At 42.6% G+C, this 19,871-nt stretch overlaps 1 pseudogene; it reads right to left on the bottom strand.

Annotated features, from left to right (window-relative positions):
- LOC118576247 overlaps positions 1 to 18,805 on the bottom strand; it is a 31,772-nt pseudogene extending 12,967 nt beyond the window's left edge.
- Positions 18,806 to 19,871: the final 1,066 nt, after the last annotated feature.

The raw sequence follows: 19,871 nt of genomic DNA, 5'->3' as shown, positions 1-19,871 counted from the left end.
GAGTACCAATGTTGGGTGCACATGGTTATAAAACTTGGGTCACCTTGATGGATCATTCCCTTCACCAACCATAAGTGACCTTAATTGTCTTTTCCAACAATGGACTGGAGTCTGCCTTAACAAAAAATCCAGTATACCTGTTTGCTTTCAGATTCCATTGACTTGTAATCTTTTTTTTTTTCTTTCCCCCACCCTATCCCTTTCATGCTGGGCTTATTTTTGCCAACAATGTGAGTTTGCTACAGACAGAAAACAATTGAGTGTTGTTTTTACATCCAAATCCCATATGGGTATACTGTATACCTGTGTTTACCCTCTCTATCTTCTGGAGCTCAGGCTTAATGACTGAATTCTTGTAACTCATGATTATGAAGAAAGGTCTTTCTCCTCTTTCAGTTCTGAGGGGCAGTTCGCTGCACACAGTATCAAATGTTGGCAGTTACTCTACACACAGTAACAGATGTTGGCAGTTACTTTCTTTCAGGGCCCGAAGTAGATTATTCCATGCCCTCCTGCTTTGGGGTTCCTAAGAGAACTCTGCTGTTCTTGATGGGTTTGTCTCTCCCCTCTTTCTCTTTCGGGGAGGGGGAAGGGACCTTCATATGTGACTCTTCATTTTCCTCTTGCAGCTTTCAAGAGTTATTGATGGTGTGGTCCATATAATTGATGTTTTACTACACCATGATACACATTCTTTCACGGTCTCGTCTTTTTGAAGTTCTAAAAATCTCCCCTAAGTGTCTACTTCTTTCTCATGAATTGGGAATTTTTATCTATAACTTTATGCAATGTTTTCTGTGCCTTTAAATCGTGCATCTTCTCCTTGTAGATCCACGGCTCACAAATCAGACCCTGTAATGGTCTTTCAGAGGTCTTAAAGGTTTGTTACATCCTTCATTGTCCCTACCCCCAACCCCTCTGTGGATGTTCTGATGCCTCTCTGCCATTGCTGTTCCTTATATTCTACCTCCACTTGATCTAGTGATCAGAGAGACTTCCAATTGAGCTTCTTATTTAACTGACTAAACTTCTCATTTCCAAATTTCAATTTGATTTTTTTTCGAGGAGTTTTAGTACCTTTGAATGGCTTATTACTTAAAAACAAACAAACAACAACAACAACAAAAACACATTGAGACAGTGTCCTCCAGTCCTGGCCCTGAACTCCCTATATGCCCAAGGATGACCTTGAACTTCTGATCCTCCTACCTCTACCTCCCAAGTGCTTGGACTACAGGTGTGCATTGTCCCACCTGGCTTATGTTACAGATTGAACCAAGGGCCTTGTACAGGCTAGTCAAGGACTTCACCAACTAAACTATATCTCCAGCCCCTTAATCGCTTTAATTTTTTTTAATTGTATGTATATGGTGTTTTGCCTGCACATGTGTCTGTGTATACTGTGTGTTACAGTAACTGTGGAGGCCAGAAGAAGGCAAAGGATCCCCTGGAACAGGACTTAAGGAGGTTGTCAACCGCCAAGTGAGTGCTGGGAATCTATCAGGTGCTCTTCACCCTGAGCCAACTCTCCAGCCAACCCCAACCGCTTTTACATCTTACATCATCTTGCCAGTTTTCATTTAGCTGTTCACTCGTATATTCTTTGAGTCTGTCCTGGCGCTTGTTCACACTCTTCTTGAATCTGCTGATCCACTTCATCATCAATCTTTTGAGTTATCTGAACATCAGCAGCTTGACTATCATTGGATTTGACTGCTATAGAATTTTGAACTTTTGGAGGACTCACGTTACCTTGGTCCTCATCCCATATTTCTTGTGTTTCTAAATTGAGACTTATGCCTCTGGGGCCAAGCTACTGGTTTGAAGCTCTAAGTTCCCAGATTCTGTCCACTTGAAGTATTTGCCAAAATTCAGGAAGACCTACACTGTAGCAGCTTTGGGGTGTGACTTCTCACAACTGTGCTTCAACAGCTGAACTCTCTCACCAGTGTCCCTCAGTGTACCAGGCATGATTCCCAGCCTCACTCACAGAAGAAAACTACCTGAGGAAGTGACCTGGTTACAACTCCAGTAACATGGGGGTGGGGGCAAGACAATACTACATGAAGTAAGAAGACACTGGTTAGTAAGAATGGGAAATATGAAAAAATAAAAACAATATCAGAGAATACTAAAAACATACAAAATAAAGATAAGAGGGAACGTAATCAGAGGAGGACAGCAAGGAACAGAAAAGAGTTGGAAGAGATCTAGGAAAATTAACAATAAAAATGATGAAAAAAAATTAAAATCAGAAACTGAGGGAAAAAAACCAGAAAACTATCTAATTGAAGAATGGAATAATAAAAAAAAAAAAAAAGGGAGACAGAATTTAAAAGTACAAGTAAATATAAATCTAGGTGTGGTGGTTCAGACAGAAGTCCCAGCACTCTGGAGGCTGAGGCAGACTGGGCTCTGTGGGGGAAACCTGTCTCGAGAAAATAAACAGAGAAATCAGATTTGCAAGAAGAAATGGAAGGAGAATATGAAGGACAAAGAAAAATGAAAATACAAAATGGAGAATTCGTATGTAAATATTTAAAGTAACTGGTCCTAATCAATAGCAAACAGTCTCTACAGAAAATATTATTTTAGTGGCGGCATCAGAAGAAGGAGAGGGCAGTTAAAAGAGGCAGGTTCCCCTCTAAGGAGGTCAGTCCAATGTCTGCTTTGGCCTTGCACCAACCCTTCAGAGCAGGGTCTGTATGTCATTGAAGTCCTCTTTTTTGCCTTTGTGGGTGTACAAACAATGTAGCAACTGCAGGCGACAACGTCCTGTGGCCAGAAAGTCATGGCTATCCTGAGCTGTCCTTTTAATTCAAGACTGGATGGGGCAGGCAACAAGCTTCTCAGCCAGCTGGTCCCAACCTCCTGCCACCTTGAATGTTCGATGATGGGACAACACAACCCTATGGGGATGCTGTGACCCACACTGAGGTGGAATGCATGTAATGCTGCACTTTGGGTTTGCTAATGTTCCACAACTTTGCGATCCACACACGATCACCCGTGGACTCATTCCCCTCCTCCCAGAACTCCCACAACCACCTTCCTGCTGGAGTTTCATAGCAAGCTTCCCTACTGACACTTGTTAGTTTTAGTATGAACTGTGCCCATAGGCTCAGAGGTCTGAGCAGGTGGACCCTAATGATGATGTTGCGTCAAGGGCTTATGCAAGTGTTTGGAAGTGAGGCCTAGACAGAGGAAGAGGATGTGGATTACCAAGGGGAAGGCACTGAGGGTCGTACTTCTGACCTTCTGGCCTGGGCTCTCTTTCTGTTTGTTCTGCTGAGATGTAAGCAAGCTGTCTCAGTATGTTCTGGATGCAGAGAACCTGTCTCAAAATAGTGAGATGGAGAGTGATAGAGGACTCCTGTGTCGACCTCTGGCCTGCACATGCATGCACACACACACACACACACACACACACACACACACACACACGCACGCACATCTGTTCTTAACTGATATAATATATGCCTTCCGAGACGCTTTCTCTTTCCCTCAGTCTATGACCTCTGTCGCTCACTCTGTTTTCTGCAGTGTGCCAAGGTAGTCTTTTCCCTATCCTCTGCTCTCCAGATTTTTCCATTCTTGAAATTTGTGTTACACTTAATGTGTGTATGTGTGCACACAGGCAATAAGTTCCACAGCAGGTGTGTGATCGTCAAGAGGACAGCTCTGGGGAGTCAGCTCTCTCCTTCCACCACGTGGGTCCTGGGGCTAGCTAGACCTCAGGTCGTCAAACACCTTTACCTACTGAGCAATCTCATTGGCCCCAATTCTTATCTTCTTCTTTTTTTAATCTATCTGTTTGCCACCAAAATTTGAGTGTCTTACCACTGTAATTCACCTTGAAGGGTGCAGCTTCTCTAGCTATCCCAGCCCTATTTCCTAAAGATGTTCGAGATCGAGGACTGTTGTTCAACACTGTATATTTCTAAATGTTATCAATACAGATTCTAGCTATACTAGGCAGCATATATGCCTACAGTAGCACGTATATCCTCAGGTATACCCTGAACATATATAGACATATATGTATATATCTATGCAGAGAGAATTCTGCAGATTTACTATGTGGACATATTGAACTGAAGAAGCTCAAATGTGAATAGGAATGAGGCATATTCTTAAAAGCAAAGGGAATACATGAAATTCCACCGGGAACAATGAGACCCCCTTCCTCCCATCCACAAAATATCCAGAAGTCTAAATACCTCTCTCCACTAAGGTCCAAAACACATTTGTGTTTGTACCCAGCCAGGAAATAGGAGAATTTCACTCTGGGAAAATGAACCCAGTTCTCTGCCACTTTGTAACCAGGTGTACTACCTTGGAAGCCAGAAGCTACAATATATCTCTGTCTTGAATCTCTTCTCTCATCCCACCACAGTTACATGGGTGACTGCAGCACCTAACAGAGGTTGAGGGCCTAAGGCTGACAAGAAAGGCTGTAATCCCAGCTGACTCCCGGGAAACAGGTAGATTTGCACATCATAAAAGCTGACACACAGCAAGTGGCTATATATGCCAATGCCTACCTGAAAGCCAGTATTGCAGGTAAGGAGGGTCACCCTCAGCAAAACTGTACTACACTACCACCACTACAAACATCGACAGCCTAGACATACAGGGTTGACGTGAACACACCATAACCAACCAATAATCCAACAAATGAGATAAAAAATATAATTGAGAGCCACAGCACCGGACTAGATCAAGCAAGAGAATGTAAAATTGAGTCAAAAAACTGACTCATTTAGAGAGGAAGGAAATAAATAAGTAAATATCAATGCCGCACTTAAGCATGGAATACCTGCCTACGATGTCAGTACTAAAGAGGGAGCTGCAAAGGGTTGGGAGTTCAGGGATAGCTGGATGCTCTCTCAAAATGAAAACAAACAAACAAGGAAGAAATAAAGCTGATAGAACAGCCTTAAAGAAATAAACCATCGCAACTGCACAGGAAGAAAAGGAAATGGAAAAAGGCACCTGATATCTATTTAATGAGAACTAAACTTGCCAATATTCAGGAAAGACAAGTGTATCACAACTCCAATTAGATTTAACTTAGTCAAAAGTCAAAGACAAAGGGAAACTTCTAAAAGAAGTAAGAACAATTTTCAAGCCACATATAACAGAATTAGAGTGACAGATTTCTAGGCAGAAGCTTAGCAGGTCAGGAAAAAACAGGGTGATATATTGAGAGACACACAACAGCCAAGGTACAAACGATCAAACTAAGTACCCAACAATGGCTGTGCAGATAATGGAAATTTGGAATTTTTGCATAGTAAGATATTATTCATCCATAAAAAGGATGGAATTCTGTGGTATAGGGAAATGATGAGCTTATAAGTATTATGTTAGGTGAATAAATCAGGCACAAAACAAACATTGTAGGTTCTCACCTAAATATGGGAGCTATGCAAGTTGATTTGACAGAAATAGAGCAGAGTAGTGGTTACCAGAGACAATGTGGGAGATCACTAGGGGCATGGAAAGAGGTTAACAGCAGAAAGGTGCAGGTGGAGAGGAAATAAACACTATGCAGGGTGCTGGAGAAGAAAAGGTACCAACCACAGGCTTAGCTAACACCAAACCCTTCATCCTACAATACAAACCTCCAGGCAAGATGCACCCACTGGCGCCACAGTGGCATGCATGCTAAACACCCACACTCTAGATGAGATCTGAGGTCTGCTCCACAAAAGGGACTTCATGCCTGGCACTATAAACATGGTCAAAACACATGGTTAGGCAAGCCATAGGCCTTAGGGTAGAATCTATAGATGCTGTTTTGCTTTCATGTTGTCAAACTGCCATCTAAATATTTATGCTATGTCCATATATTTGGCTGTTTCTACCTTGGTCAGAGAAGCTTCTCGCTGTAGTCGGTAGTGGTAAATGCAGAAACTACTAACTGTTCAAAACGCTGAGGATGAAAGACTGTGAGTGCTCAGCTATAGACGAGACATCTCTATGAAGTGTGACCTACACATATACCTCTAAAGCTGAGGGACCATCCTAGAGGAAAGAGCAGAAAGAACATAAGACCCAGAAGATGGTCAGCTCTGCACATCACATGAATATTGAATGCATGAACTCAAAGCAACTGTGGTTACATGCACAAGATCAAGAGTTAAAAATCCCAGCGTGGAGGAGGGAGAGGATCCTCACATACTGACTGAGGAGCTTGTAGCAGTGGATAGCTACTGAGAGGGAAAGTCACTGGGCAGACATTTCCTAAGTAACTGGACTGTTGGTCTCACTGTTTAGATATTGTTGGAGCACAACAAATTTGGTCCATTCCTACCCTTTAGAAGTTTAAAGACTAGGTGGGGATGGAATTTATACCTGTAAAGATTACCTAGGGCAGTTCACCACATGCTACATGATAAAGCCCTAAACATACCAAAGTAAGTTGCCCCATAGTTAAGTAGGTCTAAGATAGGCCAGGTCAAGTACTGAAGTCTGATCTTTAATAAGGTTAACAGCTACAGGACACATGCACTCTAGAAGCTCTGAGAAGTTGCAGCTTCGGCCTTTGGTCAATACATTGTCAATGTTCTGTAACTTCAATGAGTAAAAATACCACTTAATTCTGAAGTTTTGTGTTGCAGTAGTGATGTTGTAGCTTGGCAATTTTGATAATCTTTCATTTATTGGAGAAGGTAAGAGGTTCTTGTGCACACAGATAACCACTAGGGTGCTGATGGCCATGTCAGAGGAGCAGCAGCTGGCAACTGACTTCAGGAGATTGCCACCAGAATGAAAGGCACTGTGGGTGAATCTCGGATAGCCAAGGCCCCGAGGGCTTCAACTCTAGAATATCTCTTGCTATTGCTGTGCCTTTATATGTTTGCTGCTGCCATTTCTCTTGTACCTGGCATGATGTGAATGGGTGTGGGGATCCCCACTGCCATTAATGTAGTGTGATTATCTCATGGAAATATCCTGTTCTACTGGGCATTTTTACTGTGGATTATTATGAAGATGATTTCCTCTTAAGCTGTACTGTTAAAGGTGCTACCCCTGCCCCTGATAAAGCAGAGGCTGCAGAGAATAAAAAATAATAACAAGGAAATGTCACATAGCTAGGATTTACAAGTTTCTCCAGAGGAATAGTATAGACTATGGTTTAGGTTAGTGATTAAGGACAACTGAGTCTCAGGAGTTAACTCAAGTTCTTTTTGATACTGGGAAATATGTTCACGGGTTTTGGTTCATCATAGCTAAAACAAAGCTTTAAACAATTGACTTCATGTAACTAGAAAACAAAGAATTGAATGGTTAGTTAAGGTAACTGGACAGGACTCTAAAATATGAAAAGTGAAACTAGTCACCTGTTTTTTCTGACAATTACAAAAACTACTGCCTATGTAAACAGTTATAATTGAAAGGCTCCTGATCTATGAGAAGTCTTCTTTTTCACCAGAATGTTTAATCATGTAAGGAATATGAAAAACATGCTGTTTTATACTTGTATTCATTATAGTTATTCACTTAAAAAACAAAATGTAACTACACTGTAACTTCATATTGCTTGGAAGATTCTGCTGGAGTATATAAACTGTAAGGGAAAAAATAGGAAGAGAGAAGGAAAACACACACCAGGAAAGACAAAGACGAAAACACACAAAAAGGAAGACATCAGGAAGTAGTGTAGAAGTCAGTCATCGGGAAGCAGAAGGGAAACATCGGGGTAGAAGAACAGAACAAACAAGAAACAGTAGACCAAGGACAAAAAGACTAATACATTTAAAAAAAAAATCTTTTATCCCTTAAAAAAGAAGTCTATGTTTTTCTCACCAACTCTGCATCTTGTTTCCAGTCTCTCTGACCTGCAGAAGGCTGGACCCTCTGCACTAGGGAAACCAGGAAAAGTTAAACATGCATGTTTATCTCTTCAAAGGAAGAAGATGTTTACCTGTCTTCCACCTGGGATGCTGGGGATTATTATAGTTTATTACCTGATGATCTTTTGCTGTCTGTAGTGCCAAGCTTCATCCAAATCCCCTTGAATATTGTATTTGCTTATCCCAGACCTTCCTGCACTGCATCTTGGGTATTGCTTCTCAGTCCATAAAACCATCCTCATGAGACATATCATATGTACTCACAACCTAAGTGAGTTCTGTTCTCTTATGGCCAGGCCAATCCTGACTCCCACAGGTATTATGTTTACCACAGTAGTTCTCCCTAAACCCTTATCTTGAGCACTGTTTGTAAGCCAACAGAACTCTGCTTCATGGAAGAAGCCATGTGTACTTTCTAAAGAGTTTCAATGGAAACATGTCTTAAGCTTTATTATACACATGGGACTGAATTAATTGTCATCAGCAAACTTGTCCAAAATTGTACTGCACTTAAATATGGCCAAAATAAGTGCCTGGTATTAGACTCTAGAGGTTTGAACCAGCACTGGCTAACTAAATCATGTTGAACCAGATTTCCTTCTTGCCTCTTGATGACCATTTCCCTGATGACCATTAAGTGTTTGCAGGGACCCCCAAAATTTATGATGACAAACTCTTGATTCTGATGGATCTAGGTTGCTTCTTAATATATCAGCCTGCATATTTAGTTGGCAGATACTTTACAGCTCTTTGAAATTCTTTGTAAACTATTCTAAGTAAATGGTCCTATTTTGGAATATTATTTTAGCTAGGCAGAGATGTGTTACATTTGTTTATGCTGCAGAATATTACTTTAGCTGTGTGAAGGTATGTTACATTTCTTTCTGCTGCCTTTGTTATTGATGTGAAGATGTGTGACATTTGTTTGTGCTGTATTCGTTTAATTATGTAAGGATCTGTTGCATTTGTTTCACCTTGCCTGCCTAAGGCACCTGATTGGTCTAATAAAAAAAAAAAAAATTAATGGCCAATAGTTAAGCAGAAGAGGGATAGGTGGGGCTAGCGGGCAGGGAGAAGGAGGAGGAAAGAAAGAGGGAGGAGAAGGACATCCGTGGGGCCAGAAGCCAAGCAGCCGCCAGCCGCCAGCCAGACCCAGGAAGTAGCAAAAGTAGGACATATAGAAATAGAGAAAGGTTAAAAAGCCCTGAGGCAAGACTCAGACAAAGAGAAACGGATTAAAATAAGAGCTAAGATTAGGCTGAGCATTCATAACTAGTAATAAGTCTCCATATCATGATTTGGGAGCTGGTTGGTAGTCTATTACATGTACCAACACTTGACAAATTATCTAATATTACTAAAATATACATTGAAATTTCTACTGTGTAATAGAACTGTCTTATAGTTTCATGATGTTACAACAAAATGCTTAAAGCTGGGTAACTTATAAAGTAAAAAGGTTTATGATTCTAATGGCTGGGGTACACAAACAACACAATGTCTAAATAATGACCTCCTTGACTGCATCACAGGAGGATCCGTGGGCTTGCTGACCAGTCAGCTGGGCCCTGTGGATGGGCTCCATACAAATGAAAGATCCAGTCCTAAAGGAAAAAGGCAATGTTTCTGAGGATAACATGTAACATTGGCCTCCACATGCATATGTGCACACACATGCCAATGTACATTGTTCATGAAGCATGCAGCTAACAACAGTTGTCTAATGGTGCTATCAATGAATGGAGAATTGTCTCTCCCTACCTTTTAACAAAGTACCATATTTATAGTTAGTGTTTAGCTAGTAGGTTAAAAAATGAAAGCTTCTCTGTGGTCAGGCTCATATCCTCTTTCTTTTTTTCCATGAGGATGAACAGAAAGTAAATCTAAACAAGAGAAACAACTTGAGAATCAAATCCTATCAGGAAGGCCTATTCAGCCTGAGATGTTTGTGTGGGGGCTGGAGAGGTGGCTCAGCGGTAAGGTGCACTGGCTGTTCTTGCAGAGGACCCTGGTTCCTTCCCAGCACCCACATGGTGGTTTGTAACCACCTGTAACTCCAGCTCCACAGGATCTGACACCTTCCTCTGATCTCTGTGGACACCAGACACACAAGTAGTACATAGACACAAAGGCAGGCCAACACTTAACTCACACACATGAAATAAAAATAAAGAAATCTTCTGTTAAAGGTGTCTATGGACAAACATCCTAGAATTATTAAAACCCAATTGTCATCCCAAACTCAACTCTTTTATCCTTTACATATACTTTATACTTTAGACAGTAATACTGACCTAATTTAGAGCCATCATGAGGATTAGTGTGCTTTAAAAAGCTAATCATAGCATAGATGACAGCTTCGAATAGGTATAAACACTCTCTCAATGACAAGTAAGCAGAGCCTCTTCAATGCAAGCCACTGTTTATTTTCTAAAATAATGCTGATCACAAAACACCAATAACTCCTCAAGTAAAGATGCATGCTAATTAATAAGTATTATTTTCTAGAACCTCAACTGTCTTTAAAGAAAGCAGAATGACTGTCACAGGCAGAAGTTAGTAAATTTTGATCAACCCCACCAGAAGGTGGTCCACCCGCCCACTAAAGATGAGAGCATTGGGTTGATTATCATCATCATCCCCATCAGAGAGGGTTATGCAGCTTCCCGGGCCACCTGCCACTCAAATGGGAAACAAGGGGAGCCCAGCAAGTGCAGTATTGAATCCAGACATTTCCTATGGTGACTTCTGCCTTTTACATCAGAGTTACACACTTCAATAACATGGAGTCAGTACAGGATCGCTTCTGTCTCCTTCAGCTCAGCTAGCACACTTTTCACCAAGTACTGTCACATCCTTCAAATGCCAAGAGAAACCAAACACCCCAGCTGAAAGTCTAACAGCAGCAGTAGTCATGGTTCTGGGAACTGAGGCCTTTGGACATTCTTCTTTAGAAACCTCATTCATCAAACAGCAGAGTCATTCCATTCTGTGACGGCATTATGGACGTGCTTAGATGGAATACAAAATGTGTGTGAATTGGCTTAAATTCCCTACAGGAAAGGAAGAAAGTAACCAGGAAGTGCAAAGAAAGGATCCTAGCTATGACTCAAACATGACATTTAGAGACTTGTTATAAACTGTCACCCTTGGGGTTCGCTATAAAAGGTTCACAGGATGTCTACACAAAATTAGAAGTCTAACAGAGTCAAATTCAATCAAACCTATTGCACCCACCACAGTTCCTGCCTATTCAAGACAGGAAGAAAGGTTAAAAGGTATTTATACAAATTCAGACATCCCTAATAACACGAGGACTGGCTTACGCCAAAATCGCATCTGTGGAAATCAGTGCGTATGAAGGAAGTAAGGGGTGGGATGCTGACAGCTGAAGCAACAGTTAATGAGCACAAACAACATGAGCTCATGAAAAAGTTTCAATATTTACTTATCTTTCACTTACAAATTAAGTTGCTTATAAAATATAATTTGAGCGGGGAAACTCATCCTGATTGCTTGCTTTACTACAAAGGACAGGGAACACACAAGTCTCCCTATACCACCAGTTCTGTAACTCTATGTCTTATGAAATTATGAATAAACTGTGGACAAGGACACAAAGGAGTCAGTAATAATCCTACTATAATCTACTGTCTCTAATCAGTAGAGCCATCTCATTGGGGAGGGAAGGGGGAGGTCAATATGAGAATGTAGGCTGAAGAGAGAAGGGAAAGGCACAATGCAGAAGAACCAGGTCCCAGGATAGTTGGACAGTGGGTTTGGATGAAACTTAGTAAGTTGTTAGGAAAATACTTCCAGTTATTCCAGGCCTGTGTCTTGGCCTGTTTGCAAATGGATGTGTCTCTCACACACACACATACACCTAAGCAATAACCCTCCACTCCTTAGACAGTTAGACAGACTCCTGGCATAGCCATATTTGGCCTATCCTTGAAGTACCCACATATTACTGTCTGAATGCTGATTACTAGCATGTACTGTTCTTGCAGAAGACCTGATTAGGTTCCCAACACTAACACTGGGCAGTTCACAACCACCTGTAACTGCATTCTAGGGCCTCCGAGGCCTTCTTGTGGCCTCAAAGGACAGCTGCACTCATGGGCACATAACCCTGTGCATATACACACATACACATAATAATTCTTCAAAAAGAAATCACCCCTTCTGGTCACATACAGAGACGGAGGTGCATTACTGATCTGAGAAGTTGAAAAATGACAGTCTGAAGAAAACATGGAGCCTCAGGGGCATCTACAGCCAAACATAATCTCAAGGAGGAAAAAAAATCATCATGGAGTATCTATAGAATATGTCAAAAAGCCAAGTCCAGGTGCCATTTCAGTTAACGGCAAAGCGGTAAACAACCTTAACAACCAGCCAGACGGGCTGAAGGCACAATGCCAAACCAAGGACCTCCGTCCTGAGACCACCCAACCTTACTCCCTGACAGGTCAGAGTCAATAGCTCCTTGAGTCACTGGATTTTCAAGACATAAAAATTTTAAGGCAAAGCAAAGAGTCTTCCATGGCTGCACCAAACATCTGCATCTCCACTGTTGTAGATGATGTCAGTGTAATGAATATCGACAAAAAAAATAAGACTCCATGCTCACATTCTTTGCAGCCCAGAAAAGGGCACATTAACTATTTCTGTATCTAAGATCTTAGAGCCAACAGAATAACTCCAACTTACTTCTCATCACGTTCTCAAAGCCCTGAAGTACATCATCACATACTCATTTCGGAGACAACTTCATATTCCAAAGGCAATTGTAATGTGAGCTGAAATCTCCACCTGGCCCTCACGAACACCCTCTCGGCAAAGGGCTTCCATGCAGCTTCCTCCTGAGTGCCACTTGAAGGGCCCAGGAAAACGAGGTCCCTCCTTGCTGTCTTTTTTTTTTCAAATGGCTGCTGCCTTTTAAGCCACAGCTATCTGAATCAGCAACTGCAACTCCGCCACCACCAGCAGCAGCTAGGCCACAAGGGCCTAACAGAATTCCTTCCAGCTCCAACTCTCGGAAAGCTACAAAGGGAACTTAAGTAAATCTCTCTCCCTCTAAAGAACTCAAGGTTCAAAGGTTAAGGTGGAATTCTGCTCTTCAGAGAGGCTGAACAGCAAGTAGCTCACCTCCTCTCCTTGCTGGCGTCCTCCAAAAAGCCCTCCTGCTTCTCCTCGCCCCTTCTTACAAACCCTTTCTCACCTGGCTCCGCACTACCACTTCCTGTCAGCTAGTTGCTGACGCAGCCTCCTTGACCGCAGGTGAATTTATTTAACCAAACACATCTTTGCATCCTTAAATAAACGTTCCAGAGCATATACAAAAGTAGCACACCTTGAAATAATATTCTACAACACCTCCCCTTCATTTCTTTCCCCCAGGACGGGAGACTGGATCCAGACTCTGTGCATGCTGGTCAAGTGTTCCATGTACCAACGTGCATCCGCAGCCCCCTGTAGCTCTTCTCTGTCTAGTAAGTAGCTCTCCATGTAAAGATCCCCAACCAGCACAGAGAGCAAGCAAGCTCGATCTCTCTCTTTCACTCATTAAAAATAAATCCCATGGGACCCAGATTTAGAACACCATGAAAAAGTTCAAGCAAGAGAGGGAGGCACCCACCCACACGTCTCTCCATTCAGAGGCACTAGTCCACAGTTGCTGTGGGGTTTCTAATTAACATACTAGCTTAACTTGGAGCAGAAGTCTCTGGATTCGCTTGTAATTTACACAGGAGTCTGACTTACCATGAAGTTAGCTCACCCGTAGGACCAGCACCCCTGGCTGACTCCTAAGGCCTTCTTGGTGTTCCTGTTTTTCTGCAATCACCCAGCCATGGCTGTGGCAGGTGCTGGCCCAACTCAAACCCAAGCAGACAGAAGGTTGCTCCATGCTGTCCACTTACCTCCAGAGGCCCAGCTGGTTGCCACTAGCTCCACGAACTGTATCCAGAGGCTCTCTGGGAACGTGAGACCGCACTCCCACCCATTCACTGTAGCATCTTCTAAAGATGCCGGGCACTCGGCTTCTGTTTCTTTTCCTACCTGCTGCCACCCCAGCATTTAAGATGTGCAGTGAGACATCTGTGCACCCCTACCTCTACAGTGAAGATACCTGCCAGAGGCAAGGCCATGAACAATGGTGAGGGTTGCACAAAGATGTGATCCCAGCACTTGGGAGGCAGACAGGACCTCAGGTGTTCAAGGTCATGTTTGGTTTCACAGAGAAGTTACAACCAGCCGGAAGATTTGTCAAAAACAAACAATGCCTCCCACCCCCCCCCCCCCCCCCAAAAAAAAAACCCTACAATACCAGAACAAGAAGTCTCCTCCTTTAACAGAAAAGGGGAACTAAAGCTCAGAAAGAACCCTGTCTAGGGCTACACCAACTTCCTGATAGTAAAAAGACCAGGCCAGTTCTCAAACCCTCAGCTCACGCAGAGTCCAGAGACAGGTAAGTTTTTCAACTGCTAGAGAGAACTGCAAAGAACATGCCTGACTCATGGTGCTTGAGGCAGGGCCTGGTGATACTGCATTCAACAGCAGCACAAACCACCTCCAGAATGGACACGTGCGTCAGATGATATAAGCAATACCTGTACCAGGTTACCTGGCTTGAAATTCCCCAGCTTTGCTATCTTTAGTATGGGAATGATCATCCAGTTCCCAGAATACTCTCCTGCAAGAGCTGGCCAGGTGAGCACAGTCCTTCAAGACGAGTATGGGGCCAATAGATGAAAAGCTCTCGCTGAAGAACCTGACAGCTCAAGTTCAATCTCACATAAAGGAGAGAAAGAACTGACTCTACAGAGTTGTACTTGGGCTTCCAGATATGTGCCCCCATAGTTATGCCCCCCCACACCCCTACCCCCCACACACACAAATACACACAAAAGTAAAAACATAAATCACTGGGGTAAGGTGAGTCCAAGGTACCTAATTCCTGTCTGAACATTCCCTAAGAAGGGCAGGCTTCAGTGGGTAGGCCATTCACTGTGCCTCTCACCTGAAGAAATGGGATGTTAACGAGCTTAATGTGAGTTGTAAGAGGAAGTAGAAAAAGGTCTCCATTTTTAATGTTTTCCACCAAGAAGTCCATCAGTAAAACTAAAAAATCTCCCACCACCTTCAAGGTAGTTATATATTACTACACAGTAAAATATATGTATTATATATACTACACATATATTACTATATATACTAATTAGTAAAAAATAAATGATTTACTCATTTATCAATTATTGACACTTCTCACTGTATTATACTGTACAGAATGATCAGTCATTTGAACACTTCATATTAGATGCATTATATAAAAGGACATTGGTGGATAGTCTACAAACACATTCCCTAAAATACCAAGAATCAGGGCAATGTGTTAGGAAAGCTGCAATTACATCCACATGGGCACACAGTGGGCGCTTTCCAAGTGGGAATTCAGGTGCAGACAGTGAACAAAAGGAAGGCCACTGAGCATTCTCATACACCTCATAATTTGGGGCAGGGGACAGAGTTTCACACCGCCCAGGCTGACCTCCAACATGCTTCCTAGCTGAGCGCAGCCTTGAAGTCTGGATCCTCTTGCCTCTTCTCAAGTGCTAAGATTACAAGCATTCACTGTCAACCCCCACAAACTTCCTAATTCTTTCTAAAACCAATCCTGTAGTCTGTTGTTTTCGTATGTTCAACACGAAGTCACGATTAAAGACTGGCATTTGGGCAGAGAAACAGTGAGGCATAGCCATGTGCCACAGCCTAAAGAACATCCGGAGGAAACAACTTAAGTCAGGTCATCTGATGCAATTCCCCTTAACGAATACAGATGGGCAGCACTCCTGATCCTCCAGGCCCACAGACGCTGGGGTTACAGGACACCATCCCTGGTCTTTTCTCTTTTAAAAAATTATGTGAATTTATGTTTGTGTGTGAGTATGTGTAGTTGGAGACCTTCTCTCCAGCCCCCACCAAGCCCTGTTAGTCCAACAACCCACTTGTAAAATAAACACACAGACATTTATATTATTTAAACTGCTTGGCCATTAGCTCAGGCCTACCATTGTCTAGCTCTTACTCTTATATTTAGCCCATTTCTATAAATCTATACTTTGTCACGTGGCTCTTGGCTTACCAGTACCTTACATCTTTCTTGTCATGGCAGCGGCTGGCAGTGTCCCTCTGTCCCAGCCTTCCACCTCCCAGAATTCTCTTTTCTCTTGTTCCGCCTATACTTCCTGCCTGGCCACTGGCCAAACAGCATTTTATTTATACAGAGCAATATCCACAGCACTCCCCCACTTTTTTTTTTTTTTTAAAAAAGGAAGGTTTTAAATCTTACATAGTAAAATTACATATAACAAAACAATTATCAAGCAAGAATTATAGTTACAATATCTAGTCTATTTGTTTTGGCAAATTAAACAAAATATTTTTATCTATCTTATATTTATGAGTCTAAGGTTTTATATCTAACTTATCTTGTATCATAACTAAGGAAAATTATTATACCTATCTAGTCTTCAACCACATCAAAACCTCAGAAGGATATATTATTATCTGAGAAATGGGAGAAGGATGCAAACAACTTTAGGGAGTCTTGCAGGGTAGACAGAGACAGCTGGCAGCTTGGAAAGTCACCTAATGTTCCTTTGTAAAGCTGGGGCATTTGTCTTTAGCCCACAGGGCTAGAGTCTCTTGGTCACTTTTTTCAGTGTCCTGTAGAATGTCTGGCAGTTTCCTCTGCGAAGCAGGAACCTGAAGGACCATTTTGTTGAGCAAAGTTTAGTGGTCACCTTTTATGGGTCCTGCATGTCCAGTCAATCAAGCAGTCCAGGCAAGACCTTGATAATTGTTTTGTTATCTGAAATTTTACTATATAAAAGTTAAAACCTTACTTTTTGAAAAAAAGAAAAGGGGAAGTGCTATGGGATGTTCTGTATGTCAAATGATTGATTAAAATAAATAAAGTGCTGATTGGCCAGTAGCCAGGCAGGAAGGATAGGGAGGCGGGACAAGGAGGAGGAGAATTGTAGGAAGTGGAAGGCTGGGTAGAGAGATACTGCCAACCGCCGCCATGACAAGGAAAATGTAAGGTAATGATAAACCACGAGCTATGTGGCAAAGTATAGATTAATAAAATGGGTTAATTTAAGATTTAAAAAAAAAGTAGATAACAAGAAGCCTGCCAAGGCCATACAGTTTATAAACAATATAAGTCCCTGTGTGTTTACTTGGTTGGGTCTGAGCGACTGTGGGACTGACTGGTGAGAGAGATTTGTCCTGACTGTGGGCCAGGCAGGAAAACTCCAGCTACAAGTATGGGCTGTGTGTGTGCCTGGAGACCAGAAAAAGGCACTGGATCCCCTAGAGTTGGAGTTACAGGAGGTTCTGAGCCCAGTGATATGGGTGCCGGGGAAATCAGCAATCCTCTTAAGCATTTCTCCAGCCCCCACGGCTGCTCTTTAGTGCAGCTGCTGTCTAGACTTGATCTGGCCTGAGTGAACGGGACAGCAAGAAGCAAAGAACCTGGCTCCCAAGTGTGCTAACAGACCCTGAGCACAGTCCAGGAGGCGTACCTCAGCACCGCCTCTCTAAGGTCACAAATCTACATACACTATACATCCACTGAGGGTCAAACCTAGTTCTATAATGATAAAGTGAGAAGAAAAAGAGGTAACCTGACAGCCTGGAAAATGCACCCCAGTTGTCAGAAATAAATGAAAAGCACTAACATAAGGACACTGATGAGCTCCTGCCTTTCCTACCCCCTTATTATGAGACTCAGCACAGCACTGGTGCACCTATCCACGTACACTCTGTATTCAGTAACACACACACACACACCCCTGTCTATCTACACCCCTGAGTACACTCAGGACTCAGTAACACATAGGCGTGTACACACACACGTGTGCACACACACACATACATACTCCTGTCCACCTACACCCCTGAGTACACTCAGGACTCAGGAAAACACACACACACACACACACCACACACACACACACACACACCACACAGACCTGTCTATCTACAGCCCTGAGTACACTAAGTACTCAGTAACACATACACCTGTCTACCTATACCCAAGTACACTCAGTACTCAGTAACACATAGGTACACTAGACACACACACAGATGCTCAAGGGTCAAACATTTACTCATCCCTCCTGCTCTGTCCACCTCACCTCTCCATTTCACCCCAGCCTACTTGTCACAAGCCGGCACCCAAACATCCACGTAGCACTTGCCACAGGGATCACAGGCTTACCTCATCCTGGCATCCCTCATCTTAGCTCGCACCATCCTGCACAGTGCTCAGCACCAAATGCTTCAGAAAAGCATGTTGCCGAAATGAAGGAAGGAATAGGTAATGGGGAGGAAAACCACTGATACTGATCACATGAGGGCCCCTGTTTAAAAATGTCACGTCTTAGCTTTCAATTACTAGGGAAAATCACCTCTCAAGCCTGATTTGCATGTTGTATAATAAGTTTAAAAGGAGAAACTCTATTTTGCCATTCCATAGCTTAAATTAGACGCAGTTCAGTGGGGAATACTGCACTGCATGAAGGAGCCAAAGCTTCCCCGAAGCAGAGGGCCTGGCAAGGAATGACGCGTGACCATTTGCCTTAGCAAGATCCTGACCATCGAGTCAGGAGTGGCACTCACCTGGCTTGTTGCCTTCCCTCTCGTGGCCAAGCTGCCCCTTGGTGTTGACACCACACGTGTAAACCTCTCCGCCCTCCAGCAGGAACACCGAGTGGTTTCCTCCACATGCCACTTCCTTGATGGTTCTGTCCGATACGAAGCGGCACACCTGGGGCTCAGCCACGATTCCGCCTCGCAGGTTGGAGCTGACGCCTGGTTGGCCCAGAGACCAATACCCCCAACATAGCATTGTTCTTATCCTTCAGGGAGTCATAGAGCCTAGAAGACAATTTGGTTTAAAAAAAAGGGGGGGGGGATTAAAAAAAAACAACAAGTTTTAAAAAATGTCAGAAGAAACAAATTCAAGTAACAAATTCAACCAATTAAAATAACCCTCTCATGTTAGCAAAGGATGTAATAGCTGATGAAAACTTTGTAACAAAATCCATTACTTTTGTGATAATTAAAACTGGTGCTCTCCTAATAATCATCATGTCTTGCATCTTAAAAAAAAAAAGTTAGTTGTCAAAAGTAGCTACAAGTAATAAAGATGCTATTTGGGGTTTTACTAACACTTAAAATGCAATTTTAAATAAATCTTCCTTACGTTACTAAATGAACACAGAAAAAAGCATGGTTCACATGTCAATGATGGGGAACAGAGTCCAGGGGATTGGCTGAGTCACTGCACACATTACTAGGCAGAGATGGGGGTGAACTCACCTCATATTTTCTCAATGTTCCTTCCTTTTGCATGCTTTCTGCCTTTTTCTTTTTAAAAAATTGTTTTTATTTGAACCAGCCCACTAGGTAGACCTATTATTAGCTCCATTGACAGCATGTTGCCACTTGAAGCAAAGTGAGAAATGAGGAAACAGTATGCTCTTCCCCATCATCTATCACCAATACTTGGTTCACACTTCCTACCTGGAGGTAGGCTCCCTACATCCCTTGGGGGCCTGTCTCCCATGATATGGTACTAACCTAACTGAACGGGTAGTTTCTTCTTTTCATTCACCAAATTCCATCAGATTTGTAACACCCTTCAACAGAAACCGTAAAGGAACACAGGCTTCTTATACACAGCAGGCTGACTAACTACTGTTGACATTAGATCCACAAGCCTTTAAAAATATGTCCCCCCAAAAGGATGTTTTTCCAAACAAATAAAGACAAAATCTCCCCCTTCTCTACCATTCAACACACCAAGGCCAGATAAGGTGGAGTCCTTCTATTGCTAAGAGGAACACAAAAGGGTGGGCCTGCTTTAGAGAATGGTGGGGCTGCTCTAGAAAAGGGTGGAGCTGCTAGGGTATGGTGGGGTTGCTGTAGAGTATGGTA

The sequence above is a fragment of the Onychomys torridus genome, unplaced genomic scaffold (genome assembly GCF_903995425.1).
Source record: "Onychomys torridus unplaced genomic scaffold, mOncTor1.1, whole genome shotgun sequence".
NCBI lineage: Eukaryota > Metazoa > Chordata > Mammalia > Rodentia > Cricetidae > Onychomys > Onychomys torridus.
This window is presented reverse-complemented; position numbering and strand designations above follow the sequence as displayed.